This window comes from Lathyrus oleraceus, chromosome 1 (genome assembly GCF_024323335.1).
Source record: "Lathyrus oleraceus cultivar Zhongwan6 chromosome 1, CAAS_Psat_ZW6_1.0, whole genome shotgun sequence".
Classification (NCBI taxonomy): domain Eukaryota; kingdom Viridiplantae; phylum Streptophyta; class Magnoliopsida; order Fabales; family Fabaceae; genus Lathyrus; species Lathyrus oleraceus.
In genome coordinates, this window is record NC_066579.1 from 394,789,599 (window position 1) to 394,805,093 (window position 15,495).

At 31.2% G+C, this 15,495-nt stretch overlaps 10 non-coding genes across 10 annotated transcripts; all 10 read left to right on the plus strand.

Moving 5' to 3' along the window:
• Positions 1–1,021: 1,021 nt before the first annotated feature.
• Positions 1,022–1,093, plus strand: TRNAH-GUG (transfer RNA histidin (anticodon GUG)). Its single transcript has one exon. It is a non-coding gene; the product is annotated as a tRNA-His (tRNA).
• Positions 1,094–2,469: 1,376 nt separating this feature from the next.
• On the plus strand, positions 2,470–2,541 carry TRNAH-GUG (transfer RNA histidin (anticodon GUG)). Its single transcript has one exon. It is a non-coding gene; the product is annotated as a tRNA-His (tRNA).
• Positions 2,542–5,363: 2,822 nt separating this feature from the next.
• TRNAH-GUG (transfer RNA histidin (anticodon GUG)) lies at positions 5,364–5,435 on the plus strand. The gene has a single exon. It is a non-coding gene; the product is annotated as a tRNA-His (tRNA).
• Positions 5,436–6,646: 1,211 nt separating this feature from the next.
• TRNAH-GUG (transfer RNA histidin (anticodon GUG)) lies at positions 6,647–6,718 on the plus strand. The gene has a single exon. It is a non-coding gene; the product is annotated as a tRNA-His (tRNA).
• A 1,378-nt stretch (positions 6,719–8,096) lies between these two features.
• On the plus strand, positions 8,097–8,168 carry TRNAH-GUG (transfer RNA histidin (anticodon GUG)). The gene has a single exon. It is a non-coding gene; the product is annotated as a tRNA-His (tRNA).
• Positions 8,169–9,377: 1,209 nt separating this feature from the next.
• TRNAH-GUG (transfer RNA histidin (anticodon GUG)) lies at positions 9,378–9,449 on the plus strand. Its single transcript has one exon. It is a non-coding gene; the product is annotated as a tRNA-His (tRNA).
• A 1,376-nt stretch (positions 9,450–10,825) lies between these two features.
• TRNAH-GUG (transfer RNA histidin (anticodon GUG)) lies at positions 10,826–10,897 on the plus strand. Its single transcript has one exon. It is a non-coding gene; the product is annotated as a tRNA-His (tRNA).
• A 1,377-nt stretch (positions 10,898–12,274) lies between these two features.
• Positions 12,275–12,346, plus strand: TRNAH-GUG (transfer RNA histidin (anticodon GUG)). The gene has a single exon. It is a non-coding gene; the product is annotated as a tRNA-His (tRNA).
• Positions 12,347–13,723: 1,377 nt separating this feature from the next.
• TRNAH-GUG (transfer RNA histidin (anticodon GUG)) lies at positions 13,724–13,795 on the plus strand. The gene has a single exon. It is a non-coding gene; the product is annotated as a tRNA-His (tRNA).
• Positions 13,796–15,172: 1,377 nt separating this feature from the next.
• TRNAH-GUG (transfer RNA histidin (anticodon GUG)) lies at positions 15,173–15,244 on the plus strand. Its single transcript has one exon. It is a non-coding gene; the product is annotated as a tRNA-His (tRNA).
• Positions 15,245–15,495: the final 251 nt, after the last annotated feature.

A 15,495-nucleotide genomic window follows, 5' to 3' on the forward strand; every position in this document is an offset into this window, starting at 1 on the left:
AAGATGCATTAATGTCAATAAAAAAAATATGCATTAAAATCATTCTCAAATCAAATATATTTCATTCTCTCTTTTTGTGATCTTTGTCTAGTTATTATTCCTTGTTGCTTCAAGACCTCAAGAGAGAATGATGCTCACATATGGCATTGCACATATGGCCGCTTTAATTCCTATGTCTGAGCACATTAATGCAAAAAGAATTGGTTAAAGGTTTTCCCAATTTTCAAGAGCCTAATGTCAGATGCATTGGTTGTATGAAGGGAAAGCGACATAAAGAGATAATTCTCAATTAGAGTTCTTGGAAAGCAAAAAAAAAGGTTCACACCATGCACTCAGATATTTTTTGTCCCATCAATCCCTATTCAAATGGAAAAAAGTTACTTCACAAATAACTTTAGTAGGAAAACATGGACTTATTTTTTACGTAAAAAATCAAAAGCATTTGAAGAATTTCCAAAAATTTAAAATGCTTGTTGAAGGAAAATCAAGTAGTAAAGTTATATGTTTGAGAACTCAAAGATGAGATGAATATACTTCTACTTATTTTAATACATTTAGTGATGCTCATGGGATTATGAGACAACTCATTGATGCATCTTATTCTCAACAATATAGAGTCCTTGAGATAGAGAACACATCCATATTGAATAAGGTTAAATTCTTGCTTAGTGAAAAGAATATGTTAAATAAGTTTTAGTCAAAAACAGTCAAGTGGTCAGTCTATGTTTTGAATAGGTATCATATTTTTTGTAAGGGATGTCAAGACACAAAAGGCCGAGTGTGATATGAAACATATTATGCATCACTTTAGGATCTTTGGGTGTATAGCATATGCCCATGTGTTTGATAACTTAAGGAGAAAACTTTATGAAAAAAGCATAATATGCATTCTTTTAATGCTAAGTGAAAAGACAAAGGCGTACAAGTTGTATCATCCAATCAGAAAGAAAATTGTGATAAGTAGTAATTTGTTGAACAAGAAAACATTTGTATGATCCAAATTTTAAAATTGAAGACAAATGTGGTTGTAGTTTAGTGGTGAGAATTCCACGTTGTGGCCGTGGAGACCTGGGCTCGAATCCCAGCAGCCACATTATATATATGTGAATATTTGTTTTCTTTTTTGAAATGTTTTAGGTAATTAACACAAGTTTTAAAAGAAGATGCATAAAGTACATTTTATGTAATGAACTTCAGCTTCCATGATGTGGCCATGGAAACATGGTTGAAGGTTGTTAGAATAAAAATCAATTATGGTTAGTTTAGCTTCATAGATTTAAGCATATTAATGAAAAAAGAAATGATTAAAGGTCTTCCACATTGTGGCCATGGGAACCAAGTTAAAGGTTTTGGGAATCAACACAATTAAAAAAGATGTTCAAACCAGTCAACAAAGAGATAATTAACACAATTAAAAAAAAGGTTGTTCAAAACAGTAAATAAAAGAAGATGCATTAATGTCAATAAAAAAATATGCATTAAAATCATTCTCAAATCAAATATATTTCATTCTCTCTTTTTGTGATCTTTGTCTAGTTATTATTCCTTGTTGCTTCAAGACCTCAAGAGAGAATGATGCTCACATATGGCATTGCACATATGGCCGCTTTAATTCCTATGTCTGAGCACATTAATGCAAAAAGAATTGGTTAAAGGTTTTCCCAATTTTCAAGAGCCTAATGTCAGATGCATTGGTTGTATGAAGGGAAAGCGACATAAAGAGATAATTCTCAATTAAGGTTCTTGGAAAGCAAAAAAAAAAAGGTTCACACGATGCACTCAGATATTTTTTGTCCCATCAATCCCTATTCAAATGGAAAAAAGTTACTTCACAAATAACTTTAGTAGGAAAACATGGACTTATTTTTTACGTAAAAAATCAAAAGCATTTGAAGAATTTCCGAAAATTTAAAATGCTTGCTGAAGGAAAATCAAGTAGTAAAGTTATATGTTTGAGAACTCAAAGATGAGATGAATATACTTCTACTTATTTTAATACATTTAGTGATGCTCATGGGATTATGAGACAACTCATTGATGCATCTTATTCTCAACAATATAGAGTCCTTGAGATAGAGAACACATCCATATTGAATAAGGTTAAATTCTTGCTTAGTGAAAAGAATATGTTAAATAAGTTTTAGTCAAAAACAGTCAAGTGGTCAGTCTATGTTTTGAATAGGTATCATATTTTTTTGTAAGGGATGTCAAGACACAAAAGGCCGAGTGTGATATGAAACATATTATGCATCACTTTAGGATCTTTGGGTGTATAGCATATGCCCATGTGTTTGATAACTTAAGGAGAAAACTTTATGAAAAAAGCATAATATGCATTCTTTTAATGCTAAGTGAAAAGACAAAGGCGTACAAGTTGTATCATCCAATCAGAAAGAAAATTGTGATAAGTAGTAATTTGTTGAACAAGAAAACATTTGTATGATCCAAATTTTAAAATTGAAGACAAATGTGGTTGTAGTTTAGTGGTGAGAATTCCACGTTGTGGCCGTGGAGACCTGGGCTCGAATCCCAGCAGCCACATTATATATATGTGAATATTTGTTTTCTTTTTTGAAATGTTTTAGGTAATTAACACAAGTTTTAAAAGAAGATGCATAAAGTACATTTTATGTAATGAACTTCAGCTTCCATGATGTGGCCATGGAAACATGGTTGAAGGTTGTTAGAATAAAAATCAATTATGGTTAGTTTAGCTTCATAGATTTAAGCATATTAATGAAAAAAGAAATGATTAAAGGTCTTCCACATTGTGGCCATGGGAACCAAGTTAAAGGTTTTGGGAATCAACACAATTAAAAAAAGATGTTCAAACCAGTCAACAAAGAGATAATTAACACAATTAAAAAAAAGGTTGTTCAAAACAGTAAATAAAAGAAGATGCATTAATGTCAATAAAAAAAATATGCATTAAAATCATTCTCAAATCAAATATATTTCATTCTCTCTTTTTGTGATCTTTGTCTAGTTATTATTCCTTGTTGCTTCAAGACCTCAAGAGAGAATGATGCTCACATATGGCATTGCACATATGGCCGCTTTAATTCCTATGTCTGAGCACATTAATGCAAAAAGAATTGGTTAAAGGTTTTCCCAATTTTCAAGAGCCTAATGTCAGATGCATTGGTTGTATGAAGGGAAAGCGACATAAAGAGATAATTCTCAATTAAGGTTCTTGGAAAGCAAAAAAAAAAAGGTTCACACGATGCACTCAGATATTTTTTGTCCCATCAATCCCTATTCAAATGGAAAAAAGTTACTTCACAAATAACTTTAGTAGGAAAACATGGACTTATTTTTTACGTAAAAAATCAAAAGCATTTGAAGAATTTCCGAAAATTTAAAATGCTTGCTGAAGGAAAATCAAGTAGTAAAGTTATATGTTTGAGAACTCAAAGATGAGATGAATATACTTCTACTTATTTTAATACATTTAGTGATGCTCATGGGATTATGAGACAACTCATTGATGCATCTTATTCTCAACAATATAGAGTCCTTGAGATAGAGAACACATCCATATTGAATAAGGTTAAATTCTTGCTTAGTGAAAAGAATATGTTAAATAAGTTTTAGTCAAAAACAGTCAAGTGGTCAGTCTATGTTTTGAATAGGTATCATATTTTTTTGTAAGGGATGTCAAGACACAAAAGGCCGAGTGTGATATGAAACATATTATGCATCACTTTAGGATCTTTGGGTGTATAGCATATGCCCATGTGTTTGATAACTTAAGGAGAAAACTTTATGAAAAAAGCATAATATGCATTCTTTTAATGCTAAGTGAAAAGACAAAGGCGTACAAGTTGTATCATCCAATCAGAAAGAAAATTGTGATAAGTAGTAATTTGTTGAACAAGAAAACATTTGTATGATCCAAATTTTAAAATTGAAGACAAATGTGGCTGTAGTTTAGTGGTGGGAATTCCACGTTGTGGCCGTGGAGACCTGGGCTCGAATCCCAGCAGCCACATTATATATATGTGAATATTTGTTTTCTTTATTGAAATGTTTTAGGGAATTAACACAAGTTTTAAAAGAAGATGCATAAAGTACATTTTATGTAATGAACTTCAGCTTCCATGATGTGGCCATGGAAACATGGTTGAAGGTTGTTAGAATAAAAATCAATTATGGTTAGTTTAGCTTCATAGATTTAAGCATATTAATGAAAAAGAAATGATTAAAGGTCTTCCACATTGTGGCCATGGGAACCAAGTTAAAGGTTTTGGGAATCAACACAATTAAAAAAGATGTTCAAAACAGTCAACAAAGAGATAATTAACACAATTAAAAAAAGGTTGTTCAAAACAGTAAATAAAAGAAGATGCATTAATGTCAATAAAAAAAATATGCATTAAAATCATTCTCAAATCAAATATATTTCATTCTCTCTTTTGTGATCTTTGTCTAGTTATTATTCCTTGTTGCTTCAAGACCTCAAGAGAGAATGATGCTCACATATGGCATTGCACATATGGCCGTTTTAATTCCTATGTCTGAGCACATTAATGCAAAAAGAATTGGTTAAAGGTTTTCCCAATTTTCAAGAGCCTAATGTCAGATGCATTGGTTGTATGAAGGGAAAGCGACATAAAGAGATAATTCTCAATTAGAGTTCTTGGAAAGCAAAAAAAAAGGTTCACACGATGCACTCAGATATTTTTTGTCCCATCAATCCCTATTCAAATGGAAAAAAGTTACTTCACAAATAACTTTAGTAGGAAAACATGGACTTATTTTTTACGTAAAAAATCAAAAGCATTTGAAGAATTTCCAAAAATTTAAAATGCTTGTTGAAGGAAAATCAAGTAGTAAAGTTATATGTTTGAGAACTCAAAGATGAGGTGAATATACTTCTACTTATTTTAATACATTTAGTGATGCTCATGGGATTATGAGACAACTCATTGATGCATCTTATTCTCAACAATATAGAGTCCTTGAGATAGAGAACACATCCATATTGAATAAGGTTAAATTCTTGCTTAGTGAAAAGAATATGTTAAATAAGTTTTAGTCAAAAACAGTCAAGTGGTCAGTCTATGTTTTGAATAGGTATCATATTTTTTTGTAAGGGATGTCAAGACACAAAAGGCCGAGTGTGATATGAAACATATTATGCATCACTTTAGGATCTTTGGGTGTATAGCATATGCCCATGTGTTTGATAACTTAAGGAGAAAACTTTATGAAAAAAGCATAATATGCATTCTTTTAATGCTAAGTGAAAAGACAAAGGCGTACAAGTTGTATCATCCAATCAGAAAGAAAATTGTGATAAGTAGTAATTTGTTGAACAAGAAAACATTTGTATGATCCAAATTTTAAAATTGAAGATAAATGTGGCTGTAGTTTAGTGGTGAGAATTCCACGTTGTGGCCGTGGAGACCTGGGCTCGAATCCCAACAGCCACATTAAAGGTTCATAGATTTAAGCATATTAATGAAAAAAGAAATGATTAAAGGTCTTCCACATTGTGGCCATGGGAACCAAGTTAAAGGTTTTGGGAATCAACACAATTAAAAAAAGATGCTCAAAACAGTCAACAAAGAGATAATTAACACAATTAAAAAAAAGGTTGTTCAAAACAGTAAATAAAAGAAGATGCATTAATGTCAATAAAAAAAATATGCATTAAAATCATTCTCAAATCAAATATATTTCATTCTCTCTTTTTGTGATCTTTGTCTAGTTATTATTCCTTGTTGCTTCAAGACCTCAAGAGAGAATGATGCTCACATATGGCATTGCACATATGGCCGCTTTAATTCCTATGTCTGAGCACATTAATGCAAAAAGAATTGGTTAAAGGTTTTCCCAATTTTCAAGAGCCTAATGTCAGATGCATTGGTTGTATGAAGGGAAAGCGACATAAAGAGATAATTCTCAATTAGAGTTCTTGGAAAGCAAAAAAAAAAGGTTCACACGATGCACTCAGATATTTTTTTGTCCCATCAATCCCTATTCAAATGGAAAAAAGTTACTTCACAAATAACTTTAGTAGGAAAACATGGACTTATTTTTTACGTAAAAAATCAAAAGCATTTGAAGAATTTCCAAAAATTTAAAATGCTTGTTGAAGGAAAATCAAGTAGTAAAGTTATATGTTTGAGAACTCAAAGATGAGGTGAATATACTTCTACTTATTTTAATACATTTAGTGATGCTCATGGGATAATGAGATAACTCATTGATGCATCTTATTCTCAACAATATAGAGTCCTTGAGATAGAGAACACATCCATATTGAATAAGGTTAAATTCTTGCTTAGTGAAAAGAATATGTTAAATAAGTTTTAGTCAAAAACAGTCAAGTGGTCAGTCTATGTTTTGAATAGGTATCATATTTTTTTGTAAGGGATGTCAAGACACAAAAGGCCGAGTGTGGTATGAAACATATTATGCATCACTTTAGGATCTTTGGGTGTATAGCATATGCCCATGTGTTTGATAACTTAAGGAGAAAACTTTATGAAAAAAGCATAATATGCATTCTTTTAATGCTAAGTGAAAAGACAAAGGCGTACAAGTTGTATCATCCAATCAGAAAGAAAATTGTGATAAGTAGTAATTTGTTGAACAAGAAAACATTTGTATGATCTAAATTTTAAAATTGAAGATAAATGTGGCTGTAGTTTAGTGGTGAGAATTCCACGTTGTGGCCGTGGAGACCTGGGCTCGAATCCCAGCAGCCACATTATATATATGTGAATATTTGTTTTCTTTTTTGAAATGTTTTAGGGAATTAACACAAGTTTTAAAAGAAGATGCATAAAGTACATTTTATGTAATGAACTTCAGCTTCCATGATGTGGCCATGAAAACTTGGTTGAAGGTTGTTAGAATAAAAATCAATTATGGTTAGTTTAGCTTCATAGGTTTAAGCATATTAATGAAAAAAGAAATGATTAAAGGTCTTCCACATTGTGGCCATGGGAACCAAGTTAAAGGTTTTGGGAATCAACACAATTAAAAAAAGATGTTCAAAACAGTCAACAAAGAGATAATTAACACAATTAAAAAAAAGGTTGTTCAAAACAGTAAATAAAAGAAGATGCATTAATGTCAATAAAAAAAAATATGCATTAAAATCATTCTCAAATCAAATATATTTCATTCTCTCTTTTTGTGATCTTTGTCTAGTTATTATTCCTTGTTGCTTCAAGACCTCAAGAGAGAATGATGCTCACATATGGCATTGCACATATGGCCGCTTTAATTCCTATGTCTGAGCACATTAATGCAAAAAGAATTGGTTAAAGGTTTTCCCAATTTTCAAGAGCCTAATGTCAGATGCATTGGTTGTATGAAGGGAAAGCGACATAAAGAGATAATTCTCAATTAGAGTTCTTGGAAAGCAAAAAAAAAAGGTTCACACGATGCACTCAGATATTTTTTGTCCCATCAATCCCTATTCAAATGGAAAAAAGTTACTTCACAAATAACTTTAGTAGGAAAACATGGACTTATTTTTTACGTAAAAAATCAAAAGCATTTGAAGAATTTCCAAAAATTTTAAATGCTTGTTGAAGGAAAATCAAGTAGTAAAGTTATATGTTTGAGAACTCAAAGATGAGGTGAATATACTTCTACTTATTTTAATACATTTAGTGATGCTCATGGGATAATGAGATAACTCATTGATGCATCTTATTCTCAACAATATAGAGTCCTTGAGATAGAGAACACATCCATATTGAATAAGGTTAAATTCTTGCTTAGTGAAAAGAATATGTTAAATAAGTTTTAGTCAAAAACAGTCAAGTGGTCAGTCTATGTTTTGAATAGGTATCATATTTTGTTGTAAGGGATGTCAAGACACAAAAGGCCGAGTGTGGTATGAAACATATTATGCATCACTTTAGGATCTTTGGGTGTATAGCATATGCCCATGTGTTTGATAACTTAAGGAGAAAACTTTATGAAAAAAGCATAATATGCATTCTTTTAATGCTAAGTGAAAAGACAAAGGCGTACAAGTTGTATCATCCAATCAGAAAGAAAATTGTGATAAGTAGTAATTTGTTGAACAAGAAAACATTTGTATGATCCAAATTTTAAAATTGAAGATAAATGTGGCTGTAGTTTAGTGGTGAGAATTCCACGTTGTGGCCGTGGAGACCTGGGCTCGAATCCCAACAGCCACATTAAAGGTTCATAGATTTAAGCATATTAATGAAAAAAGAAATGATTAAAGGTCTTCCACATTGTGGCCATGGGAACCAAGTTAAAGGTTTTGGGAATCAACACAATTAAAAAAAGATGTTCAAAACAGTCAACAAAGAGATAATTAACACAATTAAAAAAAAGGTTGTTCAAAACAGTAAATAAAAGAAGATGCATTAATGTCAATAAAAAAAATATGCATTAAAATCATTCTCAAATCAAATATATTTCATTCTCTCTTTTTGTGATCTTTGTCTAGTTATTATTCCTTGTTGCTTCAAGACCTCAAGAGAGAATGATGCTCACATATGGCATTGCACATATGGCCGCTTTAATTCCTATGTCTGAGCACATTAATGCAAAAAGAATTGGTTAAAGGTTTTCCCAATTTTCAAGAGCCTAATGTCAGATGCATTGGTTGTATGAAGGGAAAGCGACATAAAGAGATAATTCTCAATTAGAGTTCTTGGAAAGCAAAAAAAAAGGTTCACACGATGCACTCAGATATTTTTTGTCCCATCAATCCCTATTCAAATGGAAAAAAGTTACTTCACAAATAACTTTAGTAGGAAAACATGGACTTATTTTTTACGTAAAAAATCAAAAGCATTTGAAGAATTTCCAAAAATTTAAAATGCTTGTTGAAGGAAAATCAAGTAGTAAAGTTATATGTTTGAGAACTCAAAGATGAGGTGAATATACTTCTACTTATTTTAATACATTTAGTGATGCTCATGGGATAATGAGATAACTCATTGATGCATCTTATTCTCAACAATATAGAGTCCTTGAGATAGAGAACACATCCATATTGAATAAGGTTAAATTCTTGCTTAGTGAAAAGAATATGTTAAATAAGTTTTAGTCAAAAACAGTCAAGTGGTCAGTCTATGTTTTGAATAGGTATCATATTTTTTTGTAAGGGATGTCAAGACACAAAAGGCCGAGTGTGGTATGAAACATATTATGCATCACTTTAGGATCTTTGGGTGTATAGCATATGCCCATGTGTTTGATAACTTAAGGAGAAAACTTTATGAAAAAAGCATAATATGCATTCTTTTAATGCTAAGTGAAAAGACAAAGGCGTACAAGTTGTATCATCCAATCAGAAAGAAAATTGTGATAAGTAGTAATTTGTTGAACAAGAAAACATTTGTATGATCCAAATTTTAAAATTGAAGATAAATGTGGCTGTAGTTTAGTGGTGAGAATTCCACGTTGTGGCCGTGGAGACCTGGGCTCGAATCCCAGCAGCCACATTATATATATGTGAATATTTGTTTTCTTTTTTGAAATGTTTTAGGGAATTAACACAAGTTTTAAAAGAAGATGCATAAAGTACATTTTATGTAATGAACTTCAGCTTCCATGATGTGGCCATGGAAACTTGGTTGAAGGTTGTTAGAATAAAAATCAATTATGGTTAGTTTAGCTTCATAGATTTAAGCATATTAATGAAAAAAGAAATGATTAAAGGTCTTCCACATTGTGGCCATGGGAACCAAGTTAAAGGTTTGGGAATCAACACAATTAAAAAAAGATGTTCAAAACAGTCAACAAAGAGATAATTAACACAATTAAAAAAAAGGTTGTTCAAAACAGTAAATAAAAGAAGATGCATTAATGTCAATAAAAAAAATATGCATTAAAATCATTCTCAAATCAAATATATTTCATTCTCTCTTTTTGTGATCTTTGTCTAGTTATTATTCCTTGTTGCTTCAAGACCTCAAGAGAGAATGATGCTCACATATGGCATTGCACATATGGCCGCTTTAATTCCTATGTCTGAGCACATTAATGCAAAAAGAATTGGTTAAAGGTTTTCCCAATTTTCAAGAGCCTAATGTCAGATGCATTGGTTGTATGAAGGGAAAGCGACATAAAGAGATAATTCTCAATTAGAGTTCTTGGAAAGCAAAAAAAAAAGGTTCACACGATGCACTCAGATATTTTTTGTCCCATCAATCCCTATTCAAATGGAAAAAAGTTACTTCACAAATAACTTTAGTAGGAAAACATGGACTTATTTTTTACGTAAAAAATCAAAAGCATTTGAAGAATTTCCAAAAATTTAAAATGCTTGTTGAAGGAAAATCAAGTAGTAAAGTTATATGTTTGAGAACTCAAAGATGAGGTGAATATACTTCTACTTATTTTAATACATTTAGTGATGCTCATGGGATAATGAGATAACTCATTGATGCATCTTATTCTCAACAATATAGAGTCCTTGAGATAGAGAACACATCCATATTGAATAAGGTTAAATTCTTGCTTAGTGAAAAGAATATGTTAAATAAGTTTTAGTCAAAAACAGTCAAGTGGTCAGTCTATGTTTTGAATAGGTATCATATTTTTTTGTAAGGGATGTCAAGACACAAAAGGCCGAGTGTGGTATGAAACATATTATGCATCACTTTAGGATCTTTGGGTGTATAGCATATGCCCATGTGTTTGATAACTTAAGGAGAAAACTTTATGAAAAAAGCATAATATGCATTCTTTTAATGCTAAGTGAAAAGACAAAGGCGTACAAGTTGTATCATCCAATCAGAAAGAAAATTGTGATAAGTAGTAATTTGTTGAACAAGAAAACATTTGTATGATCCAAATTTTAAAATTGAAGATAAATGTGGCTGTAGTTTAGTGGTGAGAATTCCACGTTGTGGCCGTGGAGACCTGGGCTCGAATCCCAGCAGCCACATTATATATATGTGAATATTTGTTTTCTTTTTTGAAATGTTTTAGGGAATTAACACAAGTTTTAAAAGAAGATGCATAAAGTACATTTTATGTAATGAACTTCAGCTTCCATGATGTGGCCATGGAAACTTGGTTGAAGGTTGTTAGAATAAAAATCAATTATGGTTAGTTTAGCTTCATAGATTTAAGCATATTAATGAAAAAAGAAATGATTAAAGGTCTTCCACATTGTGGCCATGGGAACCAAGTTAAAGGTTTTGGGAATCAACACAATTAAAAAAAGATGTTCAAAACAGTCAACAAAGAGATAATTAACACAATTAAAAAAAAGGTTGTTCAAAACAGTAAATAAAAGAAGATGCATTAATGTCAATAAAAAAAATATGCATTAAAATCATTCTCAAATCAAATATATTTCATTCTCTCTTTTTGTGATCTTTGTCTAGTTATTATTCCTTGTTGCTTCAAGACCTCAAGAGAGAATGATGCTCACATATGGCATTGCACATATGGCCGCTTTAATTCCTATGTCTGAGCACATTAATGCAAAAAGAATTGGTTAAAGGTTTTCCCAATTTTCAAGAGCCTAATGTCAGATGCATTGGTTGTATGAAGGGAAAGCGACATAAAGAGATAATTCTCAATTAGAGTTCTTGGAAAGCAAAAAAAAAAGGTTCACACGATGCACTCAGATATTTTTTGTCCCATCAATCCCTATTCAAATGGAAAAAAGTTACTTCACAAATAACTTTAGTAGGAAAACATGGACTTATTTTTTACGTAAAAAATCAAAAGCATTTGAAGAATTTCCAAAAATTTAAAATGCTTGTTGAAAGAAAATCAAGTAGTAAAGTTATATGTTTGAGAACTCAAAGATGAGGTGAATATACTTCTACTTATTTTAATACATTTAGTGATGCTCATGGGATAATGAGATAACTCATTGATGCATCTTATTCTCAACAATATGGAGTCCTTGAGATAGAGAACACATCCATATTGAATAAGGTTAAATTCTTGCTTAGTGAAAAGAATATGTTAAATAAGTTTTAGTCAAAAACAGTCAAGTGGTCAGTCTATGTTTTGAATAGGTATCATATTTTTTTGTAAGGGATGTCAAGACACAAAAGGCCGAGTGTGGTATGAAACATATTATGCATCACTTTAGGATCTTTGGGTGTATAGCATATGCCCATGTGTTTGATAACTTAAGGAGAAAACTTTATGAAAAAAGCATAATATGCATTCTTTTAATGCTAAGTGAAAAGACAAAGGCGTACAAGTTGTATCATCCAATCAGAAAGAAAATTGTGATAAGTAGTAATTTGTTGAACAAGAAAACATTTGTATGATCCAAATTTTAAAATTGAAGATAAATGTGGCTGTAGTTTAGTGGTGAGAATTCCACGTTGTGGCCGTGGAGACCTGGGCTCGAATCCCAGCAGCCACATTATATATATGTGAATATTTGTTTTCTTTTTTGAAATGTTTTAGGGAATTAACACAAGTTTTAAAAGAAGATGCATAAAGTACATTTTATGTAATGAACTTCAGCTTCCATGATGTGGCCATGGAAACTTGGTTGAAGGTTGTTAGAATAAAAATCAATTATGGTTAGTTTAGCTTCATAGATTTAAGCATATTAATGAAAAAAGAAATGATTAAAGGTCTTCCACATTGTGGCCATGGGAACCAAGTTAAAGGTTTTGGGAATCAACACAATTAAAAAAAGATGTTCAAAACAGTCAACAAAGAGATAATTAACACAATTAAAAAAAAGGTTGTTCAAAACAGTAAATAAAAGAAGATGCATTAATGTCAATAAAAAAAATATGCATTAAAATCATTCTCAAATCAAATATATTTCATTCTCTCTTTTTGTGATCTTTGTCTAGTTATTATTCCTTGTTGCTTCAAGACCTCAAGAGAGAATGATGCTCACATATGGCATTGCACATATGGCCGCTTTAATTCCTATGTCTGAGCACATTAATGCAAAAAGAATTGGTTAAAGGTTTTCCCAATTTTCAAGAGCCTAATGTCAGATGCATTGGTTGTATGAAGGGAAAGCGACATAAAGAGATAATTCTCAATTAGAGTTCTTGGAAAGCAAAAAAAAAAGGTTCACACGATGCACTCAGATATTTTTTGTCCCATCAATCCCTATTCAAATGGAAAAAAGTTACTTCACAAATAACTTTAGTAGGAAAACATGGACTTATTTTTTACGTAAAAAATCAAAAGCATTTGAAGAATTTCCAAAAATTTAAAATGCTTGTTGAAGGAAAATCAAGTAGTAAAGTTATATGTTTGAGAACTCAAAGATGAGGTGAATATACTTCTACTTATTTTAATACATTTAGTGATGCTCATGGGATAATGAGATAACTCATTGATGCATCTTATTCTCAACAATATAGAGTCCTTGAGATAGAGAACACATCCATATTGAATAAGGTTAAATTCTTGCTTAGTGAAAAGAATATGTTAAATAAGTTTTAGTCAAAAACAGTCAAGTGGTCAGTCTATGTTTTGAATAGGTATCATATTTTTTTGTAAGGGATGTCAAGACACAAAAGGCCGAGTGTGGTATGAAACATATTATGCATCACTTTAGGATCTTTGGGTGTATAGCATATGCCCATGTGTTTGATAACTTAAGGAGAAAACTTTATGAAAAAAGCATAATATGCATTCTTTTAATGCTAAGTGAAAAGACAAAGGCGTACAAGTTGTATCATCCAATCAGAAAGAAAATTGTGATAAGTAGTAATTTGTTGAACAAGAAAACATTTGTATGATCCAAATTTTAAAATTGAAGATAAATGTGGCTGTAGTTTAGTGGTGAGAATTCCACGTTGTGGCCGTGGAGACCTGGGCTCGAATCCCAGCAGCCACATTATATATATGTGAATATTTGTTTTCTTTTTTGAAATGTTTTAGGGAATTAACACAAGTTTTAAAAGAAGATGCATAAAGTACATTTTATGTAATGAACTTCAGCTTCCATGATGTGGCCATGGAAACTTGGTTGAAGGTTGTTAGAATAAAAATCAATTATGGTTAGTTTAGCTTCATAGATTTAAGCATATTAATGAAAAAAGAAATGATTAAAGGTCTTCCACATTGTGGCCATGGGAACCAAGTTAAAGGTTTTGGGAATCAACACAATTAAAAAAAGATGTTCAAAACAGTCAACAAAGAGATAATTAACACAATTAAAAAAAAGGTTGTTCAAAACAGTAAATAAAAGAAGATGCATTAATGTCAATAAAAAAAATATGCATTAAAATCATTCTCAAATCAAATATATTTCATTCTCTCTTTTTGTGATCTTTGTCTAGTTATTATTCCTTGTTGCTTCAAGACCTCAAGAGAGAATGATGCTCACATATGGCATTGCACATATGGCCGCTTTAATTCCTATGTCTGAGCACATTAATGCAAAAAGAATTGGTTAAAGGTTTTCCCAATTTTCAAGAGCCTAATGTCAGATGCATTGGTTGTATGAAGGGAAAGCGACATAAAGAGATAATTCTCAATTAGAGTTCTTGGAAAGCAAAAAAAAAAGGTTCACACGATGCACTCAGATATTTTTTGTCCCATCAATCCCTATTCAAATGGAAAAAAGTTACTTCACAAATAACTTTAGTAGGAAAACATGGACTTATTTTTTACGTAAAAAATCAAAAGCATTTGAAGAATTTCCAAAAATTTAAAATGCTTGTTGAAGGAAAATCAAGTAGTAAAGTTATATGTTTGAGAACTCAAAGATGAGGTGAATATACTTCTACTTATTTTAATACATTTAGTGATGCTCATGGGATAATGAGATAACTCATTGATGCATCTTATTCTCAACAATATAGAGTCCTTGAGATAGAGAACACATCCATATTGAATAAGGTTAAATTCTTGCTTAGTGAAAAGAATATGTTAAATAAGTTTTAGTCAAAAACAGTCAAGTGGTCAGTCTATGTTTTGAATAGGTATCATATTTTTTTGTAAGGGATGTCAAGACACAAAAGGCCGAGTGTGGTATGAAACATATTATGCATCACTTTAGGATCTTTGGGTGTATAGCATATGCCCATGTGTTTGATAACTTAAGGAGAAAACTTTATGAAAAAAGCATAATATGCATTCTTTTAATGCTAAGTGAAAAGACAAAGGCGTACAAGTTGTATCATCCAATCAGAAAGAAAATTGTGATAAGTAGTAATTTGTTGAACAAGAAAACATTTGTATGATCCAAATTTTAAAATTGAAGATAAATGTGGCTGTAGTTTAGTGGTGAGAATTCCACGTTGTGGCCGTGGAGACCTGGGCTCGAATCCCAGCAGCCACATTATATATATGTGAATATTTGTTTTCTTTTTTGAAATGTTTTAGGGAATTAACACAAGTTTTAAAAGAAGATGCATAAAGTACATTTTATGTAATGAACTTCAGCTTCCATGATGTGGCCATGGAAACTTGGTTGAAGGTTGTTAGAATAAAAATCAATTATGGTTAGTTTAGCTTCATAGATTTAAGCATATTAATGAAAAAAGAAATGATTAAAGGTCTTCCACATTGTGGCCATGGGAACCAAGTTAA